Source organism: Procambarus clarkii, chromosome 51 (assembly GCF_040958095.1).
Source record: "Procambarus clarkii isolate CNS0578487 chromosome 51, FALCON_Pclarkii_2.0, whole genome shotgun sequence".
NCBI classification, from domain to species: Eukaryota; Metazoa; Arthropoda; class Malacostraca; order Decapoda; family Cambaridae; genus Procambarus; species Procambarus clarkii.
In genome coordinates, this window is record NC_091200.1 from 32,666,272 (window position 1) to 32,679,707 (window position 13,436).

The window sequence follows — 13,436 nt, forward strand, 5'->3', positions numbered from 1 at the left end:
AGTGGTAGGAATGTGGACACATAATACTTTGAACGCTTCCTGTCCATTTATGCCAGACAAACAGTATGAGACAAGGGTGCCAACCTACCACTTTGGATACCAATATTCAGCGGTAATGTTCATGGCTTTAGCAGTAGTTCATATGACAGGTATTCTTTATCATACAATAGAATATTTTAGTATTAAATACTACGCAGTAAAACGACAAAACTGCTACACATAACTTTACATTATTTAGTGCTTTTTGAGCTGATTCAAGCGTCGTGTGAAATAATGAGTTGGCAACTCTGCTTCTGTATTTCAGTGGCATTAGTAAAGCAGTGGATTGTGGTCCCTGGATTTATCTCTAATGCAGAAGCATTTTTTTCTCACAGACAATACCATCATGGCTTCTATGCAAACAATGTTGACTTCCTTCTTTCGTAAACAAAATGAGGAGTGTAAGAAGAATAACGTACTCGAGACTGATAATGATAACAGTGAAAGTAGCAAAAGTTGTGTTACAACTGTTTCTAGTTCAAATGTTCAAACTGGGACCATGTGCAATTCAGAAAGTAATGGTGCTTTGAAGTCTAACTTGTATCACTGTTCAGGTGTTTAGACAACACCTGAGTGATGTAACGCTCTTCACTTCGAAGGGTTTAAGACGTGTGACATATATAGAAACAAGATAGGAAATGACAGTCTTTTGTCAGGCCCACCAGAGCTCCGGCACCAATAATATTGGCACTGCGCCCTGGTTGTAACGCACTGTGAAGAGACCAGTAGGAAAGGGACCGTCGAGAAGACTAGACACAACTACCACCAGCTTCACCAGCTTCCACACCAACCATCTCATCACTTGCCCGTACAGCGGCACTGACCAGGAACTACCACTGCGTATATAAGTGTCATCTGAAGGGTGAGTTGTTATGCAATTAATGCAAGCCATTCTCAGCTAGACTACCTGCAATTTTCCTAGGATTTCATAGGGATAGCAAAGAGTGAAGGATATGATCGATATAGAACGATGGAAGGGTATAAGCCTAACCATATGGACAAGATTTATGGCATTTAAGAAACGCAAAATGAGTAGCTACGGAGAGCAGTTAGCATAGTAGAACTTTGGAAAAGCATGGATGAACTAGTGGGAGTTTGTTCTATACTGCAGGAAGAGCTGGGAGGAGGCGAGAAGTAAAAAAGGGAGAAGAAATACAGGCACTTAAAGAATTTGCGTCTCTGGGAACGCAGCTTCAAAGAATTACAATAAAGGTAAACAACAAAGATCATCTAATTGAAGGCCTAATACTCACGTACCACACTTACATATTGATACCCTCTCAGTTACTCGCTGTTTCCTGTTGCTTAGATACTCCCTTATCCACTGGAGAACCTTACCTTTTATGCATGTCTGTTTCTCCTACTTTTGTAGCAACCTTCTATGGAGTACTGTGTCAAAGGTTTTCTGACAGTCTAAGCAAATGCTGTCTGCCCACTCTTTTCTTTCTTGCTTATTTTTTGTCGCCTGGTCGGGGAAGCGTAAGGTAATGAAATTTGGCGAAGGGAGCAGGAGGCTGAACACAAGGTATCATCTGGGAAGTGAAATCCTGCAAGATTCAAATAGAGAGAAAGATCTGAGGATTGATATCACACCGAATCTGTCCCCAGAGACCCCTATCAAAAGAATATCATCAGCGGCATATGCTAGACTGGCCAACATAAGAACTGCCTTTAGAAACTTGTGTTAGAAATCGTTCAGGACCCTGTATACCACTTATGTGAGACCAATCCTGGAGTATGCAGCTCCAGCCTGGAGTCCATACCTATTTAACAAAAGACAATGTTAGAGAAGATTCAGCGGTATGCCACCAGGCTCGTCCCGGAACTGAGAGGAATGAGCTACGAGGAAAGGCTAAAGGAGCTGAACCTCACATCCCTGGAAAACAAAAGAGTAAGGAGAGACATGATACCCACCTACAAAATTCTCATGGGAATTGACAGGGTGGACAAAGATAAACTCTTCAGCACGGGTGGGACACGAACAAGGGACACAGGTGGAAACTTAGTACCCAGATGAGCAACAGAGACGTTAGAAAGAATTTTTTCAGTGTCAGAGTAGTTAATAAATGGAATGCACTAGGAAGTGATGTGGTGGAGGCTGACTCAATACACAGTTTCAAATGTAGATAGGATAGAGCCCAGTAGGCTCAGGAATCTGTACACCTGTTGATTGACAGTTGAGAGGCGGGACCAAAGAGCCAAAGCTCAACTCTCGCAAGCACAATAAGGTGAATACAATTAAGTGAGCACACAAACACACACATACACACACACACCTTTGAGGTGTACTCACCTAGTTGTACTCACCAAGTTGTGTGCGGGCTCTATCATATCTACATTTGAAACTGTGTATGGAGTCAGCCTCCACCACATCACTTCCTAATGCATTCCATTTGTCAACCACTCTGACACTAAAAAAGTTCTTTCTAATATCTCTGTGGCTCATTTGGGCACTCAGTTTCCACCTGTGTCCCCTTGTGCGTGTTCCCCTTTTGTTAAATAGCCTGTCTTTATCTACCCTATCAATTCCCTTCAGAATCTTGAATGTGGTGATCATGTCCCCCCTAACTCTTCTGTCTTCCAGCGAAGTGAGGTTTAATTCCCGTAGTCTCTCCTAGTAGCTCATACCTCTCAGCTCGGGTACTAGTCTGGTGGCAAACCTTTGAACCTTTTCCAGTTTAGTCTTATCCTAGACGAGATATGGATTCCATGCTGGGGCTGCATACTCTAGGATTGGCCTGACATATGTGGTATACAAAGTTCTGAATGATTCTTTAAACAAGTTTCTGAATGCCGTTCGTATGTTGGCCAGCCTGGCATATGCCACTGATGTTATCCGCTTGATATGTGCTGCAGGAGACAGGTCTGGCGTGATATCAACCCCCAAGTCTTTTTTCCTTCTCTGACTCCTGAAGAATTTCCTCTCCCAGATGATACCTTGTATCTGGCCTCCTGCTCCCTACACCTATCTTCATTACACTACATTTGGTTGGGTTAAACTCTAACAACCATTTGTTCGACCATTCCTTCAGCTTGTCTAGGTCTTCTTGAAGCCTCAAACAGTCCTCTTCTGTTTTAATCCTTCTCATAATTTTAGCATCGTCCGCAAACATTGAGAGAAATGAATCGATACCCTCCGGGAGATCATTTACATATATCAGAAACAAGATAGGACAGAGTACAGAGCCCTGTGGGACTCCACTGGTAACTTCACGCCAATCGGAGGTCTCACCCCTCACCGTAACTCTCTGCTTCCTATTGCTTAGATACTCCCTTATCCACTGGAGCACCTTACCAGCTACACCTGCCTGTCTCTCCAGCTTATGTACCAGCATTTTATGCGGTACTGCGTCAAAGGCTTTCTGACAATCCAAGAAAATGCAGTCCGCCCAGCCCTCTCTTTCTATAGGGTAGATAGGGTAGATAATCTTTGATAGGGTAGATAATCTTAATCTTTGTCACCTGATCGTAGAATTCTATCAAGCCTGTAGGGCAAGATTTACCCTCCCTGAACCCATTTTGGCGATTTGTCACGAAGTCCCTTCTCTCCAGATGTGTTACCAAGTTTTTCGCACGATCTTCTCCATCACCTTGCATGGTATACAAGTCAAGGACACTGGCCTGTAGTTCAGTGCCTCTTGCCTGTCGCCCTTTTTGTATATTGGGACCACATTCGCCGTCTTCCATATTTCTGGTAGGTTTCCCGTCTCCAGTGACTTACTATACACTATGGATAGTGGCAAGCAAATTGCCTCTGCACACTCTTTCAGTATCCATGGTGAGATCCCATCTGGACCAACAGCCTTTCTAACATCCAGATCCAGCAGGTGTCTCTTCACCTCCTCTCTCGTAATTTCGAACTCTTCCAAGGCCGCCTGGTTTACCTCCCTTTCTCCTAGCACAGTGACCTCACCTTGTTCTATTGTGAAGACCTCCTGAAACCTCTTGTTGAGTTGTTCACACACCTCTCTGTCATTCTCTGTATACCTGTCCTCGCCTGTTCGAGGTTTCAATACCTGTTCTTTTACTGTTGTTTTCCTTCTGATGTGACTGTGGAGTAGCTTTGGTTCGGTCTTGGCTTTGTTTGCTATATCATTTTCAAAACTTTTCTCTGCTTCTCTTCTCACCCAGACATACTCATTTCTGGTTCTCTGGTATCTCTTTCTGCTTTCTGGTGTTCTGTTATTCAGGAAGTTCCTCCACGCTCATTTGTTCAGTTTCTTCGCTTCCATACATGCCCTATTATACCATGGATTCTTCTGTTGCTTCTCGGATTTTTTCCTTTCGGCCGGGATGAACCTGTTTACTGCCTCCTGACACTTTTGGGTAACATAGTCCATCATACCCTGTACAGACTTATCTCTGAGGTCTGTGCCAAGGTATTTCACTTAGGAAACTTCTCATCTGTTCATAATTCCCCTTTCGGTATGCCAGCCTTTTGATTCCTAGTTCTTTTTTGGGGGAGATAAGTCCTAGCTCTACCAGGTACTCAAAGTTCAATACACTGTGGTCACTCATTCCAAGGGCGCTTCCATTTTAACTTCCCTTATATCCCACTCATTTAGGGTAAATATCAAATCAAGCATTGCTGGTTCATCTTCTCCTCTCATTCTTGTTGGTTCTTTGATGCGCTGGCTTAGAAAGTTTCTTGTTGCCACGTCCAGCAGCTTAGCTCTCCATGTTTCTGGTCCTCCATGCGGGTCTCTGTTCTTCCAATCTATCTTCCCATTGTTGAAGTCTCATAATTAGTAGTCCAGATCCATTCCTGCTTGCAACAGAAGCTGCTCTTTCTATTATGTTAATGGTGGCCATGTTGTTTCTATCATATTCCTGTCTAGGTCTTCTGTCATTTGGTGGTGGATTATATATGACTACGACTATAATTTTTTCCCTCCATTTGTTACAGTACCTTCTATGTAGTCACTGAAACCTTCACAGCCCTGAATATTCATCTCCTCAAAATCCCAGCCTTTTCTTACCAGCAGAGCTACACCACCCCCACCTCTTCCTTCCCTCTCTTTCCTCATAACATAATAGTCCTGTGGGAACACTGCGTTTGTTATCGTTTTCGTGAGCTTTGTTTTTGTGAGGGCTATTATGTCTGGGTTTTCCTCTAGTACCCATTCTCCAAGCTCATTTGCTTTATTTGTAATTCCATCTATGTTAGTGTACATCGCTTTGAGACTCACTTTCTTCTGTCCCTTCTCAAATCGCCTCCTTGGTGAGTGTTCTGCTGGTGGGGGAGGCTGTTCCATGGGTGTGAGGACCTGTGAGGCGGATAACAGGGTCTCAGAGGATACTGGGATGAGGGGCGGGGGATCCAGTGAAGGGGAAGGGACAGGGAGGGTATGCGGTGAAAGGGGAGGGAGGACGGGAAGGAAAGGGGGGAAGGGAGGACTTGGGAGGAGGGGAGGGGTAGAAGGGTGGGGATTGGGTGTGGGGGAGGGAGATTTGGCTGAACATTTGAGTGGGGGCAGGGAGGGTTTGGGGTAGGGGGGGTTTTCTATGCAGAGGAGGGTAGCGAGGTTGTCCTACCTTCTGGTGTTACTGGGTAGCTGGTTGTGGGTTCCCCCCTCGCCTCTGGGGGTGTTATGTTGGGAGCTGTAACTTCCTGGTTTTCCCCTCTCGCCCTGTGCCTCTTCCTTGCTTCTACCGCCACAGCTCTCTCCTCCCTTGTCATGTCTCTCTGGAGGAATACATTTTTTAATTTTCCCACGTTTTTCAGGGAGCTCTTCCTTGATAGGATCTTCTCCTTTGTGCTCTCGTTTGCAAACACTATCTTTATCATTCGGTCTCGGTCTTTGTTGTACCAACCTAGCCTGAAAACCTTCTCAATGCTATGCTCAGCCTCTTCCATGTCTAGTGCCTTTAGTACTTCATTCACTGCTGCTTTTTCCTTGTCATTCCACTCTGTCCTATTAGAGCCTTCCTGCTCTTTAATACCCACAGCAACCACTGATCTGTTCCTTTCCAGCACTTGGCTAGTGGAGCGTGCCACCTCCTGTGAGGTGGCTGCTTTCATGGCCACCTCCATCACTGCAGTCATTACTTCAGAGTTTTTTTTTTTAGTATTTCCCAAATGTTGCTTTTATTGTGGCATTCTCATCCAAAAAACTATTACCACCTTCTCCCTGGATGGTTTTTTGATTCTCAGTCTCGATACCATTCTCTTTGAGGGCTCTAATCTCCGTCTTTGCTGCTGTCAGCTCTCTTTTCAGGTTGCTTATTTCGTTCTTCATTTCCTGCATCATTTCTTGCATCTCACTCTTGATGTCCTCCAGAAACTGGGCGAACATTTCCTTCATTTCGTCATCTTGGCTCTTCCCTGTTCCCCTGGTACCTCTGGATGCCATGCTTGCCCCTGTTCCTATAGTTGTGCCGTCATACGATTTGTCAGGAGGGCAGAGCGGGATGGGGGAGGGAGAGAGAGAGAGAGAGGAAGAGAGAGAGAAAGAGAGAGAGAGAGAAAGGGAGTGATAAAGGGAGAGATAAATGGGTGGGTGGGGGCGATCCGACCCTTCCACTGAAGTGAGAAGAAAGTAGAAGGGGAGGGGGGGAGGAGAGGTGTGTGTGTGTAAAAGATCGACCTCTGAGGATCACCCAAAATTGTGCCAAACAGATGGAAGTACTAAGGAATGTTAGAAAATTACAAAGTGATGAGGATGGGAAAGTGTGGTCATTAAGACAAGATCTTTCAAAAGAAGATAGGGAGAAGCTGAAACTGAACCTCGCCGAGGCAAAACGTTTAAATGAGAGCAGGAATGAAGAAGAAATCAATTCTTTTTTCTACAAAGTGATAGGGGTAGGTAGGCCAGTAAAGTGGTACATAAAGGCAAACCAACAAAATCATTAGAGAGAGGGGGAGTGAAAAATAAGAAGAGGGGGAACAAGTTCCTCAAGATTGCATACACCAACATAGATGGAGTAAGATCGAAGATACTGAAGTTAAGTGATGTAATACAGCTGCAGACACCAGACATTGTTGCACTCAAGGAGACAAAACTTGAAGATGTTATTTTAAATGAGGTCATATTCCCAAGGAGCTACTCAATTTGGAAACGGGACGGAAAAATTAGGAAAGGCAGTGGCGTTGCTGTGCTCGTGAAAGAACACCTAAAGGTGAACGAAATAATGACTGCCAATCCACAAGTTGACATAATAGCACTAGAGATCTGCCATGAGGATGACAAACTAATGATCATAAATGCATATAGTCCACCGCCAAGCAGCACATGGTCAAATTAGGAGCTAGATAGTAAACCAGAAGGTCTTATAACTATAATGAGAGAGATCATAGCGAGTGCAGATCTCGCTATGACTATAGATCATATCTGTTGATATGATCACGACTGTTGATAGTCGGCGTCTTCAACTTGAAATCCATAGATTGGGAAGCATATGAAGCTAAAACAGAAGATTTTTGGACCTGTAAATTTGTAGACCTAATCCTGGAAACATTCTTGTATCAACATGTTAAACAAGCTACGAGGATGAGGGAAGGGGACGTTCCCTCCATGCTATGTTTGATATTTACCAGGAAGGAGGAAGAAATATTTGATATTCAGTGCATTCCTCCCTTGGGTAAAAGTGACCATGTCTTTTTGGGAATAAAGTATGCAATGCGTTATAATCTGGAAGAAAATAAGAAGGTTGATGCAATTGAAAAGCCTGGCTTTTGGAGAGGACATTATGGCAACCTTAGAAAAAATTTAGTGAGTATAATTGGACAGACTTGTTGCTAGGCAAGGAAGTGAATGAATTTATACCAAAACAGAGATGCAGAACTAAGAAACAGGATTGGTTCAACAGAAATTGGGAGAGGGCCAGAGACCAAAAGACACAAAAATGGAATCAATACAGGAAGAGGCCAAACCCCCAAACATACCAGCGATACAAAGATGTGAGAGACAACTACACGGCAGTGAGGAGAGAGGCAGAAAGAAATTTTGAAAAAGGGATTGCAGAAAAATGTAAAACAGAACCAGGTCTATTTTATAAATTCATAAACAACAAATTGCAGGTAAAGGATAATATTCAGAGGATGAAAATGGGAAATAGATTCACGGAAAATGAAAAGGAAATGTGTGAAACATTAAACGAAAAGTTCCAAAGTGTGTTTGTACAAAATTAAATCTTCAGGGAACCAGACACAATAAGAATTCCAGAGAACAACATAGAGCACATAGAGGTGTCTAGAGACGAAGTGGAAAAAATGCTAAAGGAGCTCAGCAAGAACACAGCAGTTGGTCCAGATGGAGTTTCACCATGGGTTCTGAGAGAATGTGCACCTGAGCTCAGCATTCCACTTCAACTGATTTTTCAGGCATCCCTGTTTACAGGAGTTTTAGCTGATGTGTGCAAAAAGGCTAACATAGTTCCAATCTACAAAAGTGGAAGCAGGGAAGACCCCCTTAATTATAAACCTGTATCATTGACAAGTGTAATAGTCAAAATATTGGAAAAAATAATAAAAACTAAATGGGTAAATCACCTGAAGAGAAATGATATAATATCAGACAGACAGTATGGTTTTCGATCTGGAAGATCCTGTGTATCGAATTTACTCAGTTTCTATGATCGAGCAACCGAGATATTACAGGAAAGAGACGGGTGGGTTGACTGCATCTATCTGGATCTAAAAAATGCTTTTGACAGAGTTCCACATAAGAGGTTGTTCTGGAAACTGGTAAATATTGGAGGGGGGTGACAGGTAAGCTTCTAACATGGCTGACAAATTTTCTGACCGATAGAAAAATGAGGGCAGTGATCAGAGGTAATGTATCGGACTGGAGAAATGTCACAAGTGGAGTACCACAGGGTTCAGTTCTTGCACCAGTGATGTTTATTGTCTACATAAATGATCTACCAGTTGGTATACAGAATTATATGAACATGTTTGCTGATGATGCTAAGAAAATAGGAAGGATAAGAAATTAAGATGATTGTCATGCCCTTCGAGATGATCTGGACAAAATAAATATATGGAGCACCACTTGGCAAATGGAATTTAATGTAAATAAATGCCATGTTATGGAATGTGGAACATTGACCCCACACAACCTATATATTATGTGAGAAATCTTTAAAAAATTCTGATAAAGAAAGAGATCTAGGGATGGTTCTAGATAGAAAACTATCACCTGAGGACCACATAAAGAATATTGTGCAAGGAGCCTATGTCACGCTTTCTAACTTCAGAATTGCTTTCAAATACATGGTTGGCGATATACTAAAGAAATTGTTCACGACTTTTGTTAGGCAAAAGCTAGAATATGTAGCGGTTGTGTGGTGCCCATATCCAAAGAAGCACATCAACAAACTGTAAAAGGTGCAAAGACATGCTACTAAGTGGCTCCCAGAATTGAAGGGCAAGAGCTACGAGGAGAGGTTAGAGACATTAAATATGCCAAAACTAGAAGACATAAGAAAAAGAGGTGATATGATCACTACATACAAAATAGTAACAGGAATTGATAAAATCGATAGCGAAGATTTCCTGAGATCTGGATCTTTAAGAACAAGAGGTCATAGATTTAAACTACCTAAACACAGATGCCGAAGAAATATAAGAAAATTCACTTTTGCAAACAGAGTGGTAGACGGTTGGAACAAGTTAGGTGAGAAGGTGTTGGAGGCCAAGACCGTCAGTAGTTTCTAAGCGTTATATGACAAAGAGTGCTGGGAAGACGGGACACCACGAGCGTAGCTCTCATCCTGTAACTACATTTAGGTAATTACTCACACACACACACACACACACACACACACACACACACACACACACACACACACACACACACACACACACACACAGTTTGTCCCAGTCCAAAAGGAAAACAGAGAAACGAAGATGAGAAACCCATGGTTTAATCAGAGATGTAGGCTTGCTAAGCAGCAAAGTAAAAGGGCATGGAGAAACTATAGGAATAACAGGACACTGGAGAGTAGAGAAAGATACCAGAATGCCAGGAATGAATATGTCAGGATGAGAAGAGAGGCAGAAAGACAATACGAAAATGACATCGCAAGCAAGGCAAAGACTCAGCCTAAATTGTTGCATAGCCACACCAGGAGAAAAACAACAGTAAAGGAACAGGTTATGAAATTAAGGATAAGGGCGGAAGGATTCACTACAAATGACAAGGAAGTGTGTGAGGAATTGAATAAGAAATTCCAGGAGGTCTTCAACTTAGAGCAAGGAGAAATTCCAGAGGTAAGAGAGGGAATAGCTAACCAGGAACCACTGGAAGACTTTGAGATTACCAGCGGGGAAGTAAGGAAGTGTTTACTAGAGATGGATGTGACAAAGGCTATAGGCCCAGATGGAATCTCCCCTTGGGTTCTAAAGGAAGGAGCAGAAGAACTGTGCCTACCACTCTCCATTGTGTATAACAAATCACTGGCAACAGGAGAACTGCCAGATATTTGGAAAGCAGCTAACGTAGTCCCGATATACAAGAAAGGGGATAAACAGGAGGCACTGAACTACACCCAGTGTCCCTAACCTGCATACCATGCAAGCTGATGGAGAAGATTGTGCGAAAAAAACTAGTGGAGCATCTGGAGTGAAGGAACTTTGTAACACAGCATCAACATGGGTTCAGGGATGGCAGGTCCTGCCTCACAGGGTTACTTGAATTCTACGACCAGGCAACAAAAATAAGGCAAGAAGAGAAGGGTGGGCAGACTGCATATTTTTGGATTGTCAAAAAGCCTTTCATACAGTGCCACACAAGAGGCCAGTGCGAAAGTTGGAGATGCAGGCTGGAGTGAAAGGGAAGGTACTCCGGTGGATAGAGGAGTACCTAAGCAACAGGAGACAACGAGTCTGTGTGAGGGGTGAAGTCTCAGATTGGCGAGACGTTACAAGTGGAGTCCCGCAGGGGTCAGTCCTTGAACCTATACTGTTTTTGGTATATTTAAATGATCTCCCAGAGGGTATAGATTCGTTCCTCTCAATGTTTGCCGACGATGCAAAAATTATGAGGAGGATTCAAACAGAGGAGGATAGTAGGAGGTTACAAGATGACCTAGATAGATTGAGTGAATGGTCCAACAAATGGCTGTTGAAGTTCAACTCGAGTAAATGCAAAGTAATGAAACTAGGCAGTGGAAATAGGAGGCCAGACACAGGATACAGAATAGGAGATGAAGTACTTAATGAAACAGACAGAGAGAAAGATCTAGGAGTTGATATCACACCAAACCTGTCTCCTGAAGCCCACATAAAGAGAATAAAGTCTGCGGCATATGCAAGGCTGGCTAACATCAGAACGGCGTTCAGGAACCTGTGTAAGGAATCATTCAGAATCTTGTACACCACATATGTAAGACCAATCCTGGAGTATGCTGCCCCAGCATGGAGCCCGTACCTTGTCAAGCACAAGACGAAGCTGGGAAAAGTCCAAAGGTATGCTACTAGACTAGTCCCAGAACTAAGAGGCATGAGTTATGAGGAAAGGCTGCGGGAAATGCACCTTACGACACTGGAAGACAGAAGAGTAAGGAGGGACATGATCACAACCTACAAAATCCTTAGGGGAATCGACCGGGTAAACAAGGATGAACTATTCAACACTGGAGGGACGCGAAGAAGGGGACACAGGTGGAAGCTGAGTACCCAAATGAGCCACAGAGACATTAGAAAGAACTTTTTCAGTGTCAGAGTAGTTAGTAAATGGAATGCACTAGGAAGTGATGTGGTGGAGGCTGACTCTATACACAGTTTGAAATGTAGATATGATAGAGCCCAGTAGGCTCAGGAATCTGTACACCAGTTGATTGACGGTTGAGAGGCGGGACCAAAGAGCCAAAGCTCAACCCCCGCAAGCACAATAAGGTGAGTACAATTAGGTGAGTACACACACACATCTATATTCAAGAAAAAATCAAGAAGAGCAGAGTGGCGTGGGAAAGTGAGATAACTAGGCTTACAACTGAATTTGGCTGGAATAAGGGTAGCATGGCAAAGTGGAGGGGGAGTGGGCAATAGTAGTGAGTGTTGGAGTGGTGGGGGTCAACCAGTGGGGAAGGCGACCAACATGACCCTTCACTGAGGAGGTCAATCATAATCCATGGATTACTTGAAGCCAATGCATCAGCGAGGCAGGATAGGATGGAGATTGAAGATTTTGAGCTACAGGGGATCTTGAGAGATATCAGAGCCGAGATAGCAGGGAATGAGGTGGGAATCCACCGCCGCATTGGGGCGTATAACTGTAACAAGAAACGATCTGTCCTGGTACAGTTCACTAATAAGGAGGCTGTGGATTACATATTGCAACACAAGCACTTACTCAGAGGTAGCGAAAACTATTACAACGTGAATACTGACAAATACATGACCAAAGATGAGCAGATAGCCCACAGGGTGAGCCGTACTCGACATATCTCCTCAAATTTGAGCGTAGTTACCTACCCCAGTGCTAACCCACCCCGTGCCCCACCCTGTGCTAACAAGCCCACACCTGCTTTCCAGGTTACTCCCTCCTCAAATCAGCCGTCCCTGCCCCTGCTTATCTCCCCAACACCTCCCCTGATTCCTCTGACCCCATTGTATTCGAATCCATCTGAATCATCCCACATTCCAAGCCCCCCCCCCCTCATCCTCTCAACCCCCAAAACCCGACTAGCCCTCATCCCCTCAACCCCCAAACCTGACCAGCCCTCATCCCCTCAACCCCCAAAACCCGCCCAGCCCTCATCCCCTCAACCCCCCAAAACGGCCCAGCCCTCACCCCTCCTAATCCCCTCATCTTCCATGTGACCCTCTACCCTTGCGAGGGGGCGGGGGGCACATGGACCTCCCGTGGGGGATGGAGGGACCCACCCACCTCTTACTCCATTTCTCTTTTCCCCCCTTCTGCCCTAATGCCCACACCTACCCCTGAGTTTTCCCTGACTAATACAACCTCCCTCCCACTATCTCTATCCATGTTCCATCTGCCCCTCTTCCCCCGACCCCCCTCTATCCTTCTCCTCCCTCCCCAACCTCTCAACCTCTATCTGACTCTCAACATTACGCTACTTCCCAACTCCTCTATGCCTCTCAGACTATGCCTAATCTTCAAACCCAGTATGCCCTTTCTACACCAAAACTACCTACCCAGGCTCTACCCCAGACCTTTCTACCTTCCGTCCTAGATGCCCAGCCCCCTTTCGCCCCCCAAGCACCCCCTCCAGACTCCGTCCACCCCCCAGATCCCCCCAGCCCCCATTCACCCCCAGACACCCGCCAGATCCCCCCTCTCCCAGACCCCCAGAGAAAGGGCGAACTCTGGTACCAGAGTTTCCATGAAGAATTTCAAGGTTTGGTGCAACAATGCTGATGGGGTATCTAATAAAGCAGAAGAGATAGAAGAGAGAGTGAGTAAGGCAGATCCTGACATAGTTACAAT

General features: G+C 44.4%; 1 protein-coding gene across 2 annotated transcripts in view; it reads left to right on the forward strand.

Annotated features, from left to right (window-relative positions):
- Window positions 1-762: 762 nt before the first annotated feature.
- The window catches only part of LOC138351863 (methyltransferase-like protein 27), a 402,846-nt gene continuing 390,172 nt past the window's right edge, over window positions 763-13,436 (forward strand). The window contains exons 1-2 of one of the 2 annotated variants that reach the window (XM_069303868.1): window positions 763-901; window positions 1,151-1,251. The gene's annotated coding sequence lies outside the window, so the exon portion shown is untranslated. The remainder of the gene's footprint in view (window positions 902-1,150; window positions 1,252-13,436) is intronic. The other variant, XM_069303869.1, reaches the window with a different exon arrangement.